This window comes from Mustela erminea, chromosome 3 (assembly GCF_009829155.1).
Source record: "Mustela erminea isolate mMusErm1 chromosome 3, mMusErm1.Pri, whole genome shotgun sequence".
Lineage (NCBI taxonomy): Eukaryota > Metazoa > Chordata > Mammalia > Carnivora > Mustelidae > Mustela > Mustela erminea.
Window position 1 is genome coordinate 72,231,038 of NC_045616.1, and position 15,682 is coordinate 72,246,719.

Here is a 15,682-nt window from a genome sequence, read left to right on the forward strand (position 1 = left end):
TGGTAATAAGGTAAGGATGCGTATTTTAAGGACTAGAATCATCCACTAAATATAATACAAAGAACTAAATGGAAAAACTAATAGAGGAAATAAAACATAATACTAAGCAAATATTCAGTTATCCAGTAAGAAGTCTGAAACAGAGGAACAAAAACCAGTTCAAACAAGTGGAAAACCTGGCCATATTAATAATTACATAACATATAAATAGACCAAGGACTTCAATTAAAGGGAAGAGATTTTAGACTGGATGAAAATGTTTTATTCCCAAGGTGCTTTACAATAACTACCTATTGATGAGAGAAGAAAAAAGACATAGCAGGTACTAGAAGTGTCACAGCATAGGCCAAAGCAGAAGTTTCAGCCACTTCTTAACTGACTCTGTTTTTGTTTGGTTTTAACCCCTGTAGAGTGAACTGTGAAGACAGTGTTTAAATCCAGATTCTATTGCTTACTTGTGACATGACCATAAATATGTCACTTAACCATTTGGTGACTCCTTTTCTTTATCTACGTATAGAGAGAGGAAGAGGGAGGAGGGAGAAGAGAGGGGGAGACAGGTTTATTATCAGGAATTGACTCGTGATTATGGCAACTGGCGAAGCTCAAGAGCTGGGGCGAGTCTGCAAGCTGGAGACCCAGAAGAACGATTTGTGTAGCTTCTATGTAAGGGCTAACAAGCTCAAGACCCAGGAAGATCCAAAGTCCCAGTTAAAGTCTGGTGGCAGGAAAAACAATGATGTGTCAGTTCTTCTTCTTCTTCTTCTTTTTTTTTTTTTTTTTTTTAAAGATTTTATTTATTTATTTAACAGAGAGAGAGATACAGTGAGAGAGGAAATATAGTCAGGGGGAGTGTGAGAAGGAGAAATAGGCCTCCCACAGAGCAGGGAGCCCGAGGCAGGGCTTAGTGATGTACCAGTTCTAAGGCAGTCAAGTAGGAAATGTTCTTTTACTCAGGGAGGGATCAACCTTTTTTGTTCTATTCAGGCCTTCAGCTAATGTGGATAAACCGGTGTCCACATTAGGCATTAGGGAAGGCAGTCTGCTTTACTTACTCTACTAATTTGAATGTTAATTTTACCAATAAATACCCTCACAGAAGTACTCAGATTAATATTTCATCAAATATCTGGACACCTGGTGGCCCAGTCCCGTTGACATATAAAACTAGCCATCATGACTGCTACTTAATATTAAAAAAGCAAATCAAAAATTTCACTGAAATCATAAGGGGTTGGCTAGTTCAGAGTATTATGGTGGCCAATTGAATTAACTGAAGAACCCAAAAAGGTAAGCCATTATACTTCCAGACATGGCTGCTATAGATCTGACCATAACATACACATCATGCATCATGTGATAGTCTTAGACTGGATGAATGAGAATTTCTGAGCTAGCTCTATCAACACACACACACATGCACTCTCTCTTACAGTAAACACAAGCTAAATCTAAAAATTAAAAAAAATGAGCAAAGGCTACTGTGGTGAAATCATATCTGAATTTGAGGACTTGCTAAAATTTGTCTCAGATAACATATTTTTTTGTGGACTCTGTTAAAAATCTCCATTTAAACAGTATAACTACTATTTTGCACCTGTATTTTTTGAAGTGGTTGGGTAAAGGCCATAAAAACTTTTCTAAATGAATTTAAATGAAATCTGTATTTTTCCAATATTAAAATTAATTTGTGTTGATTTAAAAATTGAAATAGCAGAAAGAAGAAATAATTCATTCTTAATCCCATTATCTGGTGATACCTCAGCTATTAGTTCAGTTGTACAAGAGTCATCATCAGCACTCTGATTAATTTGTCATGTTCCTCACTAAGTTACTTCCCCCAACGTTAATGCAGAGGTAGTAAGGACACTGGGTTGGGAAATAGGAGACCTAGATTTTTAGCTCCATTGCTTTTAATGTTTATCGGCTGGTATTAGGCTAGTCTTAGGATATCGTTTGTCAAGGGAGAAGTTGGACTAGATGACATTAATTACTTATTTTGACTCTAATGCTTTATGATGCTATCATGCTATGAATAGCTTCTGGTAGACTGATTAATGTCTACCAAGAGAAAATTGGCTGTCATTTAGTATAAGGAATTAATGTTGAGTATAAATACTGATCTTTTCTATCCTCCCATTTTCTCCTCCCCAATCCCTTGAGCTTTGTTTCTTAAGTGTTTCAGAAAAGACAAAATTATGGTGTGTGTGTGTGTGTGTGTGTGTGTGTGTGTGTCTTTTAAAGTAGGTTAAATATTACCCAGATTCTAGCATCAAGGTCCACATTGCTAATCACCATGTCTCTTACCAAAAATGAGCTGTGGTTGACATCATTAATGATCCATATCTTAGGAACATACTTTGAGGACATGCAGTGTGATTTCCTTAAGAGGTTGCTCTCTGGATTGATCAAATTTGGGATCGGATCTGACATCACTCTAGGCCAGATTTCATCCACGTACAAACTAGCTTCAGAAACCCAGTGTTATGATACCTAGCTTTTGAGTGCAAATATCAAGTGTTGTAAAACCTACGGTCAGTGTTTCTCTAATTAGAACCTAGACCTTTGTATTTTCACACTAAAATGTCAACAAATGCATTCAAGGCAATAACGTTATTTTTAATTTCCAGAATCCAACATGGCATTTTAAAGCTCAGTGAGATGCTTTCCTAGAATTTAATTTAATAAGACATGGTTGAGCAGATGGAACAGAGAAAGACAAGCTGTGTTCTAGTTTATTTTCTAAGCAGTGCCATTTCCCTGTAAACCAATCATTCTCTTGGACTCTGCAAAACATCAGCAAATCAGAACTATAGGAGAAAGTGCCAGTAAATTAAGTCTTATTGCAAAACATTACAAGTAAAGTGACTCATTTAAAATCACGAGGCCTCTTAAGGAACTACTAATTTGGTTAATCAAGGTGATATAGCTTTGGAAAGTAAATTATGCTTAAATGAGGTTCTGATGGGGTTCTAATCCTTTAAATGGCTCCCAGAGCATGTCTCTACTGATGACAGAATTACAACAGTAATTTCCTTGGATGCTGTGTGATCTAAGAGTTTCATGTCGGAGAGGGAAAGACCAAAATTCTAAGTTAATCTATTACATATTGGATAATTTATAAAGGAAGATTCCAAAGCTTCTCCATGCAATTGTGAAGTCAGGAATAAAGGGTACACAGTCTCTGTCCTACCAAATATAGTGGGAATAAAGAGTTCTCTTTTCTTTCTAGATTCTGTCAGCCAAAATAGACAGTCTCACACTGCATATGTGTTAGATATTTAAGAGTCACTTGTGGAAGTTCAGGAGGAAGAACAAAACAGGGCAGAGAAGAGAAATAAAGTATTGGGGGGCATAGAAGGAGCTCTAGGAGCCAGATCATCCTGTGGGAGGTGTGTCCATAACTTCCTTTTCTTCTTTTAGCAGGACCTAAAGATGGTCCCACATACTTTTCTCTTTGGTACCAGTTTTACTTTTGCCTATCATTTCTGCTTAATACTTGGGTCAAAAACAAGTACCCTTTGCAATCCTTTGTTTAAAATGTACCAGTCATGAGAGGATTTCTTCTTCCAAACATGGTGATGCAACAGGGACCAGATTCACCTTCCTGATTTAAGCAACAAACAAAATAACCAATGTATGAAGCAACTTTTTTCAGGCTTGGACAACAGACAGCATAGAAGAGTGATACCTGAAAGAAGCAAAACAAATGAATTAAGCCTTACCATTGCTCCAGCTCACTGCCTCGAGAGAGTATCCAGCCTGTAGAAAAAATGGAGGGGAACTTGGAATAGAGAAAGAGTACTCTGGAAATCTGCAGAGATTCCTTTTGCGTCAAGAGCAAAATACTGGTGATAAATGCATGCACATCTACCCAAGGCTGGGGGAAGAACCAATATAAAGGAACAAGTAGAGCAATGTCAAAGGGTCACACAGAGCCAGGGAGAGTTCACAAAAATGGAAAGCCCTCTTAGCATATGTGTTGTCAACTAAAGTTCTCAGAAGATTATTACCTCAGTAGTGAGATCATGTTAGCTCTAGACTAAAGGCTGTTCGGGGGGCGCCTGGGTGGCTCAGTGGGTTCAAGCCTCTGCCTTTGGCTCGGGTCACGGTCCCAGGGTCCTGGGATCAAGCCCCACATCGGGCTCTCTGCTCAGCGGGGAGCCTGCTTCCTCCTATCTCTCTGCCTGCCTCTCTGCCTACTTGTTATCTCTCTCTGTCAAATAAATAAAATTCTTAAAGGCTGTTCGGCAGCAGCCTAACGCAGCTTAAAGGCAAGTCTCAAAAGGTTTGCATTGTTTCAAATTAACTGTGTCCCAGAACAAATCCCTAAAAATATAGAAGTACAGCAAAATGCAATACTCAATGGAATAAAATTTATAATCTCTGACACCTAATTAAAATTACCTAACAAGCGGACACAAGAAAATATGATCCATAATGAGAGAGAAAATCGATCCAGAGAAGGAGATCCCCAAAGGCAATAGATGATAGAATTCATGCCCAAGGACATTAAGATGACACTTTAAATACACTCCATATGTTCAAGAAGGTAGCAGAAAGTGAGAGCATAATAAAGACCAGACCTAAAAAAAGAGCAAATCAAATTTCTGGAGATTGAAAATATGTTGTCTTGGGATGGAAGCCCATTGGATGGGATTGATAGCAGATTAGAACCTGCAGGAAGAAAGAGCCATGAACTTAAAGCTATATCAATATAAATCTCCAAATTGAAACAAGGTAAGAAAAAAGACTGAAAAAAACGAACAGCATCATGACGTGGAGGGCAATATCAAGAGTGTTACAAAAATATGTAATCGGGAGTCCCAGAAATGGAAGGACACATCAAAATATTTAAAGAAACAATAACTAAAAACTTTCTCAGTCAGGTGAAATGATAGATTTTGCTCTCTACCATAGAGACAGTGAATCAGAATTTGTTGGTTAGGCTTGTGTCTCTGGTGAAAAATAGACCACTGGAATGGAAAAGTGGAATGGGAAAAGGGTGTCTTTGAAGGAAGCCTGTAAACTCTCAAACGGTATAGCAAAGTGACCTCCAACCTGAGGGTTTATCATCTTTAAGAAGCATCGTGCTTTGGTGCCTGTTGCGATGCACATATGTGTGCACACACACAAGCACATCATGTTGTGAATTCTGGTAAAGAATATTTAATAGGATTTTTGAAGAAAAAGCAGAGATTTTCCTAAAAATCCCATACAAACTCTTCTCTGTCTCTTGGCCCCCAGCTAAGTGGATAGGCTGTGTTAACAGGAATGAACAACGTTTTTTTCTTGTTTTTGTTTTTGATTTTTAAGATTTTATTTATTTATTTGACAGACAGAGATCACAAGTAGGCAGAGAGGCAGGCAGAGAGAGGAAGAAGCAGGCTCCCTGCTGAGCAGAGAGCTGGGGATGTGGGGCTTGATCCCAGTAACCTGGGATCATAACCTGAGCGGAATGCAGGCACTTACTTAACTGACTGAGCCACCCAGGTGCCCCAGGGATGAATGCTGTTGGTAATTATGCACATTGCCTCAGGGGAAGATATGCAGGTTTCAGATAAGGTGGGAAGTTATTAGGAAGGATTCATGTGCATTTCATATAGATCTGCTTACTTTAGCAGGATTAAACTGAAGATATGGTCCAAGGGCTGGGCAGATACAATAGCATACCTTTGTCCGAGAAGCAGGGAGAGGAAAGAAAACACAGGTAAAGTAACTGGGTTGAAAATAAAATATAACCTAAAGAACAAAAGAAAATTCCTCATTAATACTGCGTTGCAGAAGAGGTTAATAAAAAGACAAATTCAATAAATCGAGAGACATAGAACACCAAAATAAAATGCAAAGAGAATGTACAGAATTCAAGAAAAAACCTGCAGTCCAAAAATCACCTTTACTAACTAAAAATATAAATTAAAAATACTAAGCAATGAAATAAACTGTATTAAAAATAAATTATTTCAAGGAAGAAGGTATTAATACAATTACTTTGAACATAAGAAGTAAACAAAGAGATCAAAGCAATAGGGCAAATATGAAGAAAGAACATAGACACCAGAAAATATGTGTTGTTAAATTATAGAACATGACTCAATAATGATAAAACTAATTAAAAATAAAACAGAAAATAATATTCTTTGAATTAATTGCACAACTGAGTATAGGGACTGAAAAACACATTTATTTAAGAAAAACTGTTATAAAATAATAAATAACAAGACATGCCTAATTAAAATATGGAGTTATCAAAAAAAAAACATCATTCTTTAGGCATAATGGTAGAAAGTACAATCACCTATAATGAAAAAAAAAATCAGGGTGTTTTCTTTTTTAACATTTTCCTCAGCAATAGGCAAATGAGTTAACAGGATTCTGAGGAAAGAGAGACCCCAAAATATTGTAGCTGGCCAAGTTGATTTTCATTTGATAGGTAAATGGGCTAAAATCCTTGAATAAAAAAGCAAGCAAACAAACTTTTTTGGATGCTATCTTGCCAGCACCTCTGTGGAAACTACGCAAACTACAAATGGAGGCTGAGGTACCATATGTCAAAACTTATAAGATTATGTCTAAGATTACACACACACATATATGTGTATATATATATATATATACATATATATAAATAAATAGCTAAGAACTATAAAATAAAATATACTCTCCTCCTATCTTGATAAATATACTTCTCAACAATCTGGTTTAAATTAAGAATTTTTCAGCTCCTTAGAAGAACAAACCAGAATATGATTGTACAGAAAGAGCCCGTCGTGGCCCCAGGACCCTTGTCAATGTTTAGCACCATGAGAGATGTCATATGAATACCTTAGTCCACATGGGTTGTGGTGGCTTGGTCCGCATTCCTGAGATGGACCTGGGGAAGACGTCTATGTAGGCTCTGGAAACAGGTTCGTGGTTGTTTGGGCAGAGAATGCTGGGCTTTCATGTGTCCCAAATGCGATCTAGAATAGGCACAAGCACAGAATCCCTTAAAGCTGCAAACCCTTTGCTCCATGGGGAAAAGATCTGAATTGGGATAAGCTAGTTCAAGGCACTTTAAAGTACAGGGCTTGGAGTGGGAATATCTTCTGCCCAGGCTTGAGTGTGCTGGTGTGGCAATAGCGCCCATGATTTCTCCTCTTCCTCCCCCACCCCTCCTCCTCCTCCTTCCTCTTTTTTTTTTTTTAAAGAAAGGAATTTGTTAACTTTGTTTTAAAGTTTTTGTTTATTTATTTGACAGAGAAAGAGAGATCACAAGTAGGCAGAGAGGCAGGCAGAGAGAGAGGGGGAAGCAGGCTCTCTGCTGAGCAGAGAGCAGGATGTGGGGCTCGATCCCAGGACCCTGGGATCATGACCTGAGCCGAAGGCAGAGGCTTTAACCTACTGAGCCACCCAGGGGCCCCTTCTTTTTAAGATTTTATTTATTTATTTGACAAAGAGAGAAAGAGAGCGCAAGTAGGTGGAGGGGCAGGCAGAGGGAGAAGGGGCTCAATCCCAGGACCCTGGGATAGTGGCCTGAGCTGAAGGCAGTCTCTTAACTGACTGAGCCACCCAGGCGCCCCCCATGATATCTTCTTGAAAAAACTACCGAGGATTAGCTTCTGCCAACCAATGAATGGACAAAATAGTAAATGGATTAAATCACCACTCGTGTCCAGAAGATGGGAGGAATGTCTGCAGTGCTTAGCAGGAAGAAGACCAAGCCAACAACTTTATAAATCTTAACATGTTTTTCTAGTATAAAAGGCAACAGACTGGCATTTTATATATATATATATTTTTTTTTTCTTTTTTAAAAAATTTTTTTATAAACATATAATGTATTTTTATCCCCAGGGGTACAGGTCTGTGAATCGCCAGGTTTACACACTTCACAGCACTCACCATAGCACATACCCTCCCCAATGTCCATAACCCAACCACCCTCTCCTGACTCCCCTCCCCACAGCAACCCTCAGTTTGTTTTGTGAGATTAAGAGTCACTTATGGTTTGTCTCCCTCCCAATCCCATCTTGTTTCATTTATTCTTTTCCTACCCCCCAAACCCCCAATGTTGCATCTCTACTTCCTCATATCAGGGGGATCATATGAAAGTTGAACAGACTGGCATTTTAAAGCACATACAAATTCATGGAATAGAGAAATTATGAGCCTTTCTTTAAAAACAAATTAATGATTAAATCCATTCAACCAAGAAATGACTACTAAAAAGTGTAGCAAAAGGACTGGTAGTTATCATTGCATCTATTTAAATATAGAAAATTAGGCTGAGTAACTGAGAGAATGATGGTTATAGAACAAAATATAAATGTTATAAACCCTGTAACATAAGAAATTATATAACCGAAATTAGGGGGTGGGATGTGAAGACTGAAGTATACACAAGAGTGCTAATTTCTTCATTTTTAAAAGCAGGGAGTCAATTATTCTGCCTAAAATTTAAACATGTCATTTACAAGAAATCATAACTCTAGATATTTAATGTCGCTCCATGTCTGTGTTTCTTACTCATAAAACAGGAAATTATAAATTGAAATGAAGCAACATGTATTTAAGTTCCAGCCATTTCTTCAGCTTCCCCTGGGTTTCTCCTTTTGTTAAATGCAAAACTTAAATCTTATACTTTTTTTTTTTTTAAAGCAGCATGCAGAGGGTGATCAACTTTTTATGCAGTTACTTTTGTGTTTTGATTAATCTGCCTTTTCCCTCCCTCCCCCTGATCTATGCACTTAACCAAATTTCTGTTTGCCGCCATCTTTATCTATCTACCTGTCCATTCCTTGATCTGGACATCCATCTTCATCAAGAGATTTCTGGAATGATAATTATTTAATACATTTCTGTCATGGTATTTGGATTGTTTTATTCATTTTTCTTCATAACAAACCTAGACAAGCCTCACAAAAGGAAGTTGTTTTTTGAGCTACCTGGGTTTCCAAACAACTGAGTTGGAATATTTTTGGCCAGTAAATTCCTTGTGGAAGTTTTTTTGGTAGATGTAGAGGACCAAGGAAGAGAAAGAATAATAATGAAGGAAGACAAATGAGATTATTGACCTCATTGTCAAGAGCCTATATTAAACTGAAAGCTAGGCTTAGGTCCTGTTGACGCACCCATACAGATCAATGACCATTGATTGCCCATCTTTGATTAGAATTCTATTTCTTGTTTATTTATTTAAAGATTCCTTTATTTATTAGAGAGAGAACAAGAGCAGGGGGAGGACCAGAGGGAGAGGGAGAGAGAGAATCCCAAGCAGACTTGCCTAGGACCGCAGGATTCAGAGGAGGATTTAATGTGCATCTCTCATTCTCTCTGCCTGAGTGGGTTCCTGAAATCCCCAATGGAAGCAGAGCTGATGAGAAGCAGCCACACACAAGAACGCTGGCAAATGGAAGGAGGAGTATATCACCCCAGGGGATGTCTGCAAGGGGTTTTGTACTGTAGGGCTAGGTCTTCTGGATTTACTGTGAATTAGTCCTTTCTTCATTCTGTAGAAGACAAACTGAGAATAGAGGCGTCAGGGGAAATGCAGTGGATACAAAGGTCTGGCAACACATTGCGGGAGTCGGAGGGCTCCTGGCTGCTGGGGAATTACAGAAAGCTAAAGGATCACAGAAAGGCTCAGAATGACAGAAGCAGAGGGAGAAGAGAGAATGAAGCCAGGGACCTTCAGGTTTGAATCTGCGGGGTGAAACTGCCAGAATAACTTGGACTGAGAATTTCAAATGATGTCTCTGTTCCTTAGATATGTGCATCTGACAGCTTCGTTTTTTGAAATTGAAATTTAGTTTCAGAGGGTGTGTGTGGGGTGGGGGTTGGTAAAACAGAATCAACCATGGGAAATTGTTCTCAGCAATTTCATGTGGTTCAACTTAATGTTGACCTCAGTATCCCCCTCATCTCCCCGAGGGGCAGCCAGATTTGGGTTCGCATTGTGGTTCAGTCACAGTCTAGCTTTGTGAACACTTGACCAGCTTTCTCTACAAGATTCTCACTTTCCTTATCCAGAAAGGGAGAATAATATTATCCAAGGCTGTAGCACAGCCGGAAGGTGTCAATGTTTACTAAGTATCCCTGGAAGCACTCAAAGGCAGTTCTTGCTACTTTTGTTGCCCTCAAACCCATCTCTCTGTCAGCCCTCCTTTTTCAAGCTCCTTCTCTGATGTCCCACTGCCCTTGAGATCAAATCAAACTTCTTGACAGGTCCGACAAGGCCCTTCATGGCTTCCGGCTTTGGCCTATTTTGCCACCCTGTGTTTTTTTTTTTCATTCCCATACAAACTATAAAGAATTTCCACACTTATGTTAAAGTGAAATCCTTCCATTCCTCAACAAGCCGCCATTTGCTCTCATTTCCTTGGCCTAGAACACCAGTCCCCCATCTTATCTGGGCCCCTCCTATGAACAGGTACCTTTTCCTCTTGGAAACTTTTAGACTAATAGCTATATACTAGCAAAGCTCCCTTGGAAGAATGTATTTTCCTCCTCAGTTCACTCACTACACTGTCTTATAATGGTTTGTTTTCTTGGTTCTCTCCCCCTCTGGCAGCAGCTATATCTGGCTTATCCTCCATCATCTCCCAAGACTGATAGCACTGGACACATTTTAGGGGCTCAGTCATTCTCTGCCAATGCTGCCACATCTTAGGAGCTCATGTTACAGCAAATTCATTTTTTCTCCTATTCTTCCAGATACTTTTTCCTTTAGACACAACTCACACATGTAAGGACAGGCTGATGAGGAGAAAAAAATTTCTGCATCACTACTGGGTATATATAGATTTATTTCATATGAATAAGCAATCCTTAAATACAGAGGATTTTTAGCTTATTCTGGTAGGGAGTCCTTCTTTGTTTAGATCTTTTTGTAATTTAAAAGGTACATGAATATTTCAAGTTATGAATCTAAAAGAAAATGTTCTAAACATAATTGAAAAATGTTATTTACAGGATATCTAGGGGTAATCAGGGAAGAAGGAGAAACTTAGTTTTCATGAAATGGTACTTTAATCAATCAATATTACAAAACATTGTTAATTTTTTCTTTTAGATTATTGTTTTCAATTTTTATTTGATTTATTTTACTTACTTTGCTTTATATAAGTAAGAGCTTAATTTACTCCAGCTTAGTAGAAGCAAAAAAACCAAAAACAACAACAACAACAAACAAACAAACAAACAAAACCCATGCAAGATATTTGGATTAAAAAAAGAACACTTTTGGGACGCCTGGGTGGTTAAGTTGGTTAAGTTGGTTAAGCGGCTGCCTTTGGCTCAGGTCATGATCCCAACATCCTGGGATCGAGTCCCACATCAGGCTCCTTGCTCCGCAGGGAGCCTGCTTCTCCCTCTGCCACTCTGTCTGCCTGTGCTCATTCTCTCTGACAAATAAATAAATAAAATCTTAAAAAAAAAAAAAAAAAGAACACTTTTATTTCAGGACAGCATACTTTCCAATTTAGAAAGAGACTGTAAAGAAAGAAATACAGTATCATTTCCCTTCACAGTACACACAGTACACAAAATAGTCTTAACACTCCTGTACTTCTGTACTCTAGTCATCAAATGTTTGATAGTTTTCCCTCTTTCAGCAATTATGCGATGCTAGATTGGTTTCCTATAATTTGACTCAATTCTGATACTATCGATTTAAGAGATACTCTCAAATCATGCAGATTAGGGTCTCAGTCCCACAAGACTACTTTTATTTAAGATGCCAAGTTTTAGTGCAGGTTGCTCTTTGTACTTCTTTCTGATGGATTAGAAATCAGAGTCTCCCATGGCCCCCTCCCCCGCTGCTTCAGATTTGATTAATTTGCTCAGGCAGCTCACAGAACTCAGGAAACCAATTTACTTACTACATTCCCAGTTTTTTAGAAAAGAATGTAATTTAGGTGTGGTCAGAGGGAAGAGTCGTTTTCATGCCCTCTCTCTGAGCATGTTAACTCTCTCAGCATCTCCACAACTAGGATGTTCTCCCATCTCCTTCTTCCTGGGTTTTCTTTTTTCTTTTTCTTTTTTTTTTTTTTTAAAGATCTTATTTATTTGACAGAGAGAGATTAGAAGTAGGCAGAGCAGAGGCAGAGAGAGAGGGGGAAGCAGGCTCCCCGCTGAGCAGAGAGCCCGATGTGGGGCTCAATCCCAGGACCCTGAGATCATGACCTGAGCTGAAGGCAGAGGCTTAAACCACTGAGCCACCCAGGTGCCCCTCTGGGTTTTCTTCATTACAGAGGTGTGATTGGATAAGTTACTGGCTATTGGTGATTTTTTTTCTCTTGGTTGTATTGAGACATATTCACATACTGTGTACGTTTAAGGTGGACAACATAGCGATTTGATATTTCAAAAGGATTATCAAAAGAAGTTAACATTGTGATAGAGCTACAAATATTTGTTATCTTATGTTTGAACTTTAAATATTTACCCTTAGCAGCATTCAAATATATAATATGGTATTGCTAACTATGGTCGGCACTATATATCACATTTTCTTTGTCCTCTTATCTGTCGATGAACACACAGGTTATTTTCATGTCTTGGCTCGTATAAATAATGACGCAATAAACATGGGGGTGCAGATGTTTCTTCCAAATAGTGAATGCTTTTCCCTTGAATAAATGCCCAGCAATGAAATTTCTGGCTTATATGGTAGTTCTATTTTCACACTTTTGAGGAGCATTCATAGTATTTTCTATAGTGGCCATATTTTACTCCAATTTACCTTCCCACCAGCAGTGTAAAAGGGTTCTTTTTGCTCTGTATCCTTGCCAGTACTTGCTATGTTTTGTCTTTTTGGTAATAGCCGTTCTAACAGGTGTGAGGTGATATCTCATTGTAGATTGGATTTCTATCTCCCTGATGATGAGTGATGTTGAGCATCTTTTCATGTACCTTTTGGCTATTTGAATATTTTCTTAATGTATTTTCACTTCTTTTCCCCATTTTTAAATTGGTTTATTTTATTTTTTGCTATTGAGTTGTATATATCAATTGTATATATCAAATATATTATGAATATATAATATATTTGGGTATGAAACCTTTATCAGATGTTTGGTTTATAAATAATTTCTCCTATTTCATAGGTTTCTTTTTCATTTTATTGATTACTTCTTTTGCTGTGCAGAAGTTTTAAACTTTGATGTAGTCACTTGTTTGTTTTTTTATTTGGTTGTTCGTGCTTTTGGTGTCATTTCCAGGAGATTACTAACAAGACTCACATCAAGTTGCTTCTGGACTTACATTTATGTCTTTCAACCATTTTGAGTTAATTTTTATGAGTGGTATAACATGGATATGTAGTTTAATTCTCTTTCAAGTGAATATAAATTCTACCAACACCATTTATTTATTTATTTATTTATGTGCTGTCGAAGCAAGCACTATTTATTTATTTTTAAAGGATTTTATTTATTTATTTATTTGTCAGAGAAAGAGAGCACGCACAAGCGGCATAGTGGCAGGCAGAGGCAGAGAGAGAAGCAGGCTCCCTGCAGGACTCGATCCCAGGATCCCAGGATCATGGCCTGAGCCAAAGGCAGTGACTTAACTGACTGAGCCATCCAGGCATCCCCCAACACCATTTATTGATAAAACTGTCATTTCTCACATGAGTATTCTATGCCACCGTTTCAAATGCTAGTTGACTGAATATGCATGGGTTTAGTTCTGTGCTCTTGATTCTGTTCCATTGGCCCATGTGTCTGTTTTTATGCCATTACCACTCTGTTTTGATTATTTATCACTTTATAATATAGTTTAAAATCAGGAAGTGTGATGTCTCTGGCTTTGTTTCTCTAAGGATTACTTTGGCTATTTGTGTCTTTTGTGGTTCTAGGCATATTTTAGGACTGTTTTTATAGTTTTCTAAAAAATTTTGTTGGAATCTTAATTGGAATTGCATTGAATCTAGAGATGGCTTTGGGCAGTGTGGATGTTTTAACAGTACTGATACTTCAAAACCATATACATGGGATTTTTTTTATTTCTTTGTGTCTTCAATTTCTTTCATCAATATCTTGTGGTTTTCAGGGTGGAGGTCTTTCACCTACTTGATTACATTTATTTTTAATTATTTTATTGTTTTTGATGCTATTGCAAATGACATTACTTTAATTATTACATTTTTAGATAATTTGTTGTTAGTGTATAGAAACTACTATTTTTTACATGTTGATTTTGAAACCTTTAACTTTACTGAACATGTTGAGAGATTTAAATGATTTTTAGTGAAATCTTTAGTGTTTTCTATATATAAAATCATGTCATCTGCAAAGAAAGACAATATTAGTTCTTCCTTCCCAATTCTGATTTATCTATCTATCTTTCTATCTTTGCCTAACTGCTATGGCTAGGACTTCTAGTGTTATGTTGAATAGTGCTGATGGGAGTAGGTACCCTTCTGTTGTTCCTGACCTCAGAGGAAAAGTGTTTAACATTTTAGCTTTAGCTTTAAGTATAATGTTAGCTGTGGGCTTGTCATTATACTGAGGTATATTCTTCCCATACCTTAGTTGTTGGGAGCTTTAAATCATGAATGGATATAGAATTTTGTCAAATGATTTTCTTCTACATACTGAGATGATCATATGAATTTTATCTTTCATTCTAATTCATGTGATGTATCATATTTGTTAATCTGCATATGGTGAACCATTCTTGCTCTTATAAATGAATTCCACTTAATTATAATGTATGATCTTTCTAATATGCTGTTCAATTTGGTTTGCTGGTATTTTGTTGAGGGTTTTTGCATCATATTCATCAGGGGAATTGGCCTATAGTTTTCTTTTCTTGTAGTATCCTTTTCTGGCTTTGGTGTCAAATACTTGTCTTATAAAATGAGTTTAGGAGTGTTCCCCCTCTTTAATTTAAGCATTTTCCTCCTATCATCAATTTCTAGTTTCATTACATTGTAGTTGGAAAAAAAATAATGTGTGTATGACTTCAAGTCTCTCAAATTTCTTGACTCCATTAAGTTGACAGCATTATCAATGTTCACAATTATCCAATTAGATAGAAAGTAAAGTTTTTTAAAAATATTCATTTGTTTGAGAGACAGAGAGAGAGAGTGAGAGTGAGCGCAATCATACAGGGTGGTGCGGGAGGGACATAGGGAGAGGGAGAGAGAATCCCAGGCAGACTCCATGCTGAGTATGGAGCATGATTGGAAGCTCCATCTCAGGGCACTGAGCTCACAGCCTAAGCTGAAACCAGGAGTCAGATGCTTAACTGATTGCATCACCCAGGTGACCGGGGAGTAAACTTTTTACCCATTTGCTCCTAAAGACTATAGGCTATAACATGAACCATTCCTTGCATTTTCTGTAACAAACTGCTTCAGTGTTTTGGGCCTCTCCTTTGGCTTGCATTTACTGTAGGAACGTGTTTTATAATCCGATTTGAAAATGTGCATTTGCTCCATTACCACTCTGTTATCACCTTCCCAAATGTTGTCTTTGGAAAATATAAACAAAAAAAGTACTTGTGTGAATGGGACTTAGAAAAGAAATTGTATTTATTGCCTGGTCTTTAGCATTCTCAGAGGACTTTTAATAGCATAGGCTATTGATAAAGAGAGAAAACCCTTCTACAGTTATTGTCCTTTCACAGGGTAAATGCTTAACCTCCAACAAAATATTATTTGAGATTATTCTTTTCTCCTGAGGAATACCAGGGA